This window comes from Aegilops tauschii, chromosome 7 (assembly GCF_002575655.3).
Source record: "Aegilops tauschii subsp. strangulata cultivar AL8/78 chromosome 7, Aet v6.0, whole genome shotgun sequence".
Lineage (NCBI taxonomy): Eukaryota > Viridiplantae > Streptophyta > Magnoliopsida > Poales > Poaceae > Aegilops > Aegilops tauschii.
Window position 1 is genome coordinate 329,927,458 of NC_053041.3, and position 6,347 is coordinate 329,933,804.

Below are 6,347 nucleotides of genomic sequence, written 5' to 3' on the forward strand. Positions count from 1 at the left end.
GAGCGAAGAAAATACCAGAGGGGGCCCACACCCTGGCCACGAGGGTGGGGGTGCGTCCCCCTACCTCGTGGGCCCCCTGGCAGGCCTCTGGTGCCCATCTTCTGCTATATGAAGTCTTTCGTCCGAGAAAAAATCATAAGCAAGCTTTCGGGAAGAAACTCCGCCGCCACGATGCGGAACCTTGGCGGAACCAATCTAGGGCTCCGGCAGAGCTGTTCTGCCGGGGAAACTTCCCTCCGGGAGGGGGAAATCATCGCCATCGTCGTCACCAACGACCCTCTCGTTGGGAGGGGGTCAATCTCCATCAACATCTTCACCAGCACCATCTCCTCTCAAACCCTAGTTCATCTCTTGTATCCAATCTTTGTCCCAAAGCCTCAGATTGGTACCTGTGGGTTGCTAGTAGTGTTGATTACTCCTTGTAGTTGATGCTGGTTGGTTTATTTGGTGGAAGATCATATGTTCAGATCCATTATGCATATTAATACCCCTCTTATTATGAACATGAATATGATTTGTGAGTAGTTACGTTTGTTCCTGAGGACATGGGAGAAGTCTTGCTATTAGTAGTCATGTGAATTTGGTATTCGTTCGATATTTTGATGAGATGTATGTTGTCTTTCCTCTAGTGGTGTTATGTGAACGTCGACTACATGACACTTCACCATTGTTTGGGCCTAGAGGAAGGCATTGGGAAGTAATAAGTAGATGATGGGTTGCTAGAGTGACAGAAGCTTAAACCCTAGTTTATGTGTTGCTTCGTAAGGGGCTGATTTGGATCCATATGTTTCATGCTATGGTTAGGTTTACCTTAATACTTCTTTTGTAGTTGCGGATGCTTGCAATAGGAGTTAATCATAAGTGGGATGCTTGTCCAAGTAAGGACAGCACCCAAGCACCGGTCCACCCACATACCAAATTATCAAAGTAACGAACGCGAATCATATGAGCGTGATGAAAACTAGCTTGACGATAATTACCATGTGTCCTCGGGAGCGCTTTTCTCTATATAAGAGTTTCTCCAGGCTTGTCCTTTGCTACAAAAAGGATTGGGCCATCTTGCTGCACCTTATTTACTTTCATTACTTGTTACCCGTTACAAATTACCTTATCACAAAACTATCTGTTACCGATAATTTCAGTGCTTGCAGAGAATACCTTGCTGAAAACTGCTTATCATTTCCTTCTGCTCCTTGTTGGGTTCGACACTCTTACTTATCGAAAGAACTACGATAGATCCCCTATACTTGTGGGTCATCAAGACTCTTTTCTGGCGCAGTTGCCGGGGAGTGAAGCGCCTTTGGTAAGGAAAAATTTATATAGTGTGCTGAAATTTACTGTCACTTGTTACTATGGAAAGTAATCCTCTGAGGGGCTTGTTCGGGGTATCTTCACCCCGACCAGTAGAGCAAAGAGCTGCTCCTCAACCTACTGAAAATGTTTACTTTGAAATTCCTTCGGGTATGATAGAGAAACTGCTAGCTAATCCTTTTACAGGAGATGGAACATTGCATCCCGATTTACACTTAATCTATGTCGATGAAGTTTGTGGATTATTTAAGCTTGCAGGTATGCCCGATGATGTTATCAAGAAGAAGGTCTTCCCTTTATCTTTGAAGGGAGAGGCATTGACATGGTATAGGCTATGTGATGATATGGGATCATGGAACTACATACGATTGAAATTGGAATTTCATCAGAAGTTTTATCCTATGCATCTTGTTCATCGTGATCGTAATTATATATATAATTTTTGGCCTCGCGAAGGAAAAAGCATCACTCAAGCTTGGGGGACGCTTAAGTCAATGTTATATTCATGCCCCAATCATGAGCTCTCAAGAGAAATGATTATTCAAAAAATTTATGCTCGGCTTTCTCTCAATAATCGCTCCATGCTCGATACTTCTTGTACTGGCTCTTTTATGATGAAGACTATTGAATTCAAATGGGATTTATTGGAAAGAATTAAATGCAACTCTAAAGATTGGGACCTCGACGAAGGTAAGGAGTCAGGTATAACACCTAAGTTTGATTGTGTTAAATCTTTTATGGATACCGATGCTTTCCGTGAATTTAGCACTAAATATGGACTTGACTCTGAGATAGTAGCTTCTTTCTGTGAATCATTTGCTACTCATGTTGATCTCCCTAAGGAGAAGTGGTTTAAATATAATCCTCCCATTGAAGTAAAAGTAGTTGCACCTATTAAAGTTGAAGAAAAGACTATCACTTATAATGATCCTATTGTTCCTACTGCTTATGTTGAGAAGCCACCTTTCCCTGTTAGAATAAAGGATCATGCTAAAGATTCAACTATAGTCAACAAAAGTAATATCAGGACACACAAACCCCTTGAGCAAGTTAAAGTTGAACCTAAAATTGCTATGGTTAAAGATCTCTTGGCTGATAATATCGATGGGCATGTTATTTATTTCTGTGAGGAAACTGCTAGAATTTGCTAAACCTGGTGCTAAAGATAAACATAGACCTATTGTAGGCATGCCTCTAATTTCTGTTAAAATAAGAGATCATTGTTATCATGGCTTGTGTGATATGGGTGCTAGTGCTAGTGCAATACCTCATTCCTTATACAAAGAAATTATGCATGATATTGCACTTGCTGAGATAGAAGAAATTGATGTTACAATTAATCTTGCCAATAGAGATACTATTTCACCGATTGGGATTGTTAGAGATGTTGAAGTCTTGTGTGGGAAGGTTAAATATCCTGCTGACTTTCTTGTTCTTGGTTCCCCACAAGATAGCTTTTGTCCCATTATATTTGGTAGACCCTTCTTGAACACTGTTAATGCTAGGATAGACTGCGAAAAGGATGTTGTCACTATTGGTTTGGGGGATATGTCTGATGAGTTTAATTTTGCCAAATTTAGTAGACAACCCCGTGATGAGGAATTGCCTAGTAAAGATGAAATTATTGGTCTTGCTTCTATTGCCGTGCCTCCTAGTGATCCTTTAGACCAATATTTGCTAGACCATGGAAATGATACGTTTATGAATGAAAGAAGGGAAATAGATGAAGTATTCTTTAAACAGGGGCCTATTCTGAAACACAACTTGCCTGTTGAAATTCTAGGGGATCCTCCTCCACCCAAGGGTGATCCCGTGTTTGAGCTTAAACCATTACCTGATACTCTTAAATATGCGTACCTTGATGAAAAGAAGATATATCCTGTTATTATTAGTGCTAACCTTTCAGAGAAGGAGGAAGATAAATTATTGAAAACTCTGAAGAAGCACCGTGCTGCTATTGGATATACTCTTGATGATCTTAAGGGCATTAGTCCCACTCTATGTCAACACAAAATAAATTTGGAGAAAGACGCCAAACCAGTTAGTGATCACCAATGACGGCTAAATCCTAAGATGAAAGAAGTGGTAAGAAAAGAAATATTAAAGCTCCTTGAGGCAGGTATAATTTATCCCGTTGCTGATAGTCAGTGGGTGAGTCATGTCCATTGTGTCCCTAAGAAGGGAGGTATTACTGTCGTTCCTAATGATAAATATGAATTGATCCCGCAAAGAATTATTATAGGTTATAGGATGGTAATTGATTTCCGCAAATTAAATAAAGCTACTAAAAAAGATCATTACCCTTTTCCTTTTATTGATCAAATGCTAGAAAGATTATCCAAACATACACATTTTTGCTTTCTAGATGGTTACTCTGGTTTCTCTCAAATACCTGTGTCGGCTGAGGATCAAGAAAAGACCACTTTTACTTTCCCCTTCGGTACTTTTGCTTATAGACGTATGCCTTTTAGTTTATGTAATGCACCTACTACCTTTCAAAGTTGCATGATGGCTATATTCTCTAACTTCTGTGAAAAGATTTGTGAGGTTTTCATGGATGATTTCTCCGTTTATGGATCCTCTTTTGATGATTGCTTGAGCAACCTTGATCGAGTTTTGCAGAGATGTGAAGAAACTAACCTTGTCTTGAATTGGGAGAAGTGCCATTTTATGGTTAATGAAGGTATTGTCTTGGGGCATAAAATTTCTGAAAGAGGTATTGAAGTTGACAAAGCTAAAGTTGATGCTATTGAAAAGATGTTGTGTCCCAAGGATATCAAAGGTGTAAGAAGTTTCCTTGGTCAAGCTGGTTTTTATAGGAGGTTCATTAAAGACTTCTCAAAAATTTCTCGGCCTCTAACTAATCTATTACAAAAAGATATTCCATTTGTCTTTGATGATGATTGTTTAGAGGCATTTGAAATACTTAAGAAAGCATTGATTTCTGCACCTATTGTTCAGCCACCTGATTGGAATTTAGCCTTTGAAATTATGTGTGATGCTAGTGATTATGCTGTAGGTGCTGTTCTAGGGCAAAAAGTTGATAAGAAATTAAATGTTATTCAATATGCTAGTAAAACTCTAGACAATGCCCAGAGAAATTATGCTACTACTAAAAAGGAATTTTTAGCAGTTGTTTTTGCTTGTGATAAGTTCAGACCTTATAGTGTTGATTCTAAAGTAACTATTCACACTAATCATGCTGCTATTAAATATCTTATGGAAAAGAAAGATGCTAAACCTAGACTTATTAGATGGGTTCACTTGCTACAAGAATTTGATTTACATATTATTGATAGAAAGGGAGCTGAGAACCCCGTTGCAGACAACTTGTCTAGGTTAGAGAATGTTCTTGATGACCCACTACCTATTGATGATAGCTTTCCCAATGAACAATTGGCTGTCATAAATGCTTCTCGCACTGCTCCATGGTATGCTGATTATGCTAATTACATTGTTGCTAAATTTATACCACCTAGTTTTACATACCAGCAAAAGAAAAACTTTTTCTATGATTTAAGACATTACTTTTGGGATGACCCACACCTTTATAAAGAAGGAGTAGATGGTGTTATTAGACGTTGTATACCTGAGCATGAACAGGAACAGATCCTACGCAAGTGTCACTCCGAAGCTTATGGAGGACACCACGCTGGAGATAGAACTGCACATAAGGTATTGCAATCCGGTTTTTATTGGGCTCCTCTCTTCAAGGATGCCCGTAAGTTTGTCTTGTCTTGTGATGAATGTCAAAAAATTGGTAATATTAGTAGACGTCAAGAGATGCCTATGAATTATTCGCTTGTTACTGAACCATTTCATGTCCGGGGCTTTGACTATATGGGACCGTTTCCTTCCTCTAATGGGTATACACATATTTTAGTTGCTGTTGATTACGTTACTAAGTGGGTAGAAGCTATTCCAACTAGTAGTGCTGATCATAACACCTCTATTAAGATGCTTAAAGAAGTTATTTTTCTGAGGTTTGGAGTCCCTAGATATTTAATGACTGATGGTGGTTCACATTTTATTCATGGTGCTTTTCGTAAAATGCTTGCTAAGTATGATGTTAATCATAGAATTGCATCTCCGTATCACCCACAGTCTAGTGGTCAAGTAGAATTGAGTAATAGAGAGCTCAAATTAATTTTGCAAAAGACTGTTAATAGATCTAGAAAGAATTGGTCCGAGAAACTTGATGATGCATTATGGGCCTATAGAACTGCACATAAAAATCCTATGGGTATGTCTCCGTATAAAATGGTTTATGGAAAAGCATGTCACTTACCTCTCGAGCTAGAACATAAGGCATATTGGGCCATTAAAGAGTTCAATTATGATTTCAAGCTTGCCGGTGAGAAGAGGCTTTTTGACATCAGCTCATTCGATGAATGGACAACCCAAGCTTATGAGAATGCCAAACTATTTGAAGAAAAAGTTAAAAGATGGCATGACAAAAGGATACAAAAGCGTGAGTTTAATATAGGTGATTATGTGTTGCTATAAAACTCTCGTTTAAGACTTTTTGCAGGAAAACTTCTCTCTAAATGGGAAGGTCCTTATGTTATCGAGGAGGTCTATCATTCCGATGCCATAAAAATCAACAGCTTCGAAGGCACAAATCCGAAGGTGGTTAATGGTCAAAGAATCAAACATTATATCTCAGGTAATCCTATAAATGTTGAAACTAATGTTATTCAAACCGTAACCCCAGAAGAATACATAAGGGACACTTTCCAGAACGTTTCAGACTCCCAAAAGGAATAGGTATGTGGTACGGTAAGTAAACCAACTCCAAAACAGTTCTTATGGCAATTTTTCTCTGTTTTGGATTATTTAAAAAAATAGGAAAATAAGAAGCAGTCCAGGAAGGACACGAGGCTTCCACGAGGGTGGGAGGCGCGCCCTACCCCCCTGGGCGCGCCCCCTGCCTCGTGGGCACCTCGTGTGCTCTCCGGACTCCGTTTTCTTGCACGATACTTCTTTTGGTCGGTAAAAATTAATTATATAATCTCCCAAAGGTTTTGACCACCGTA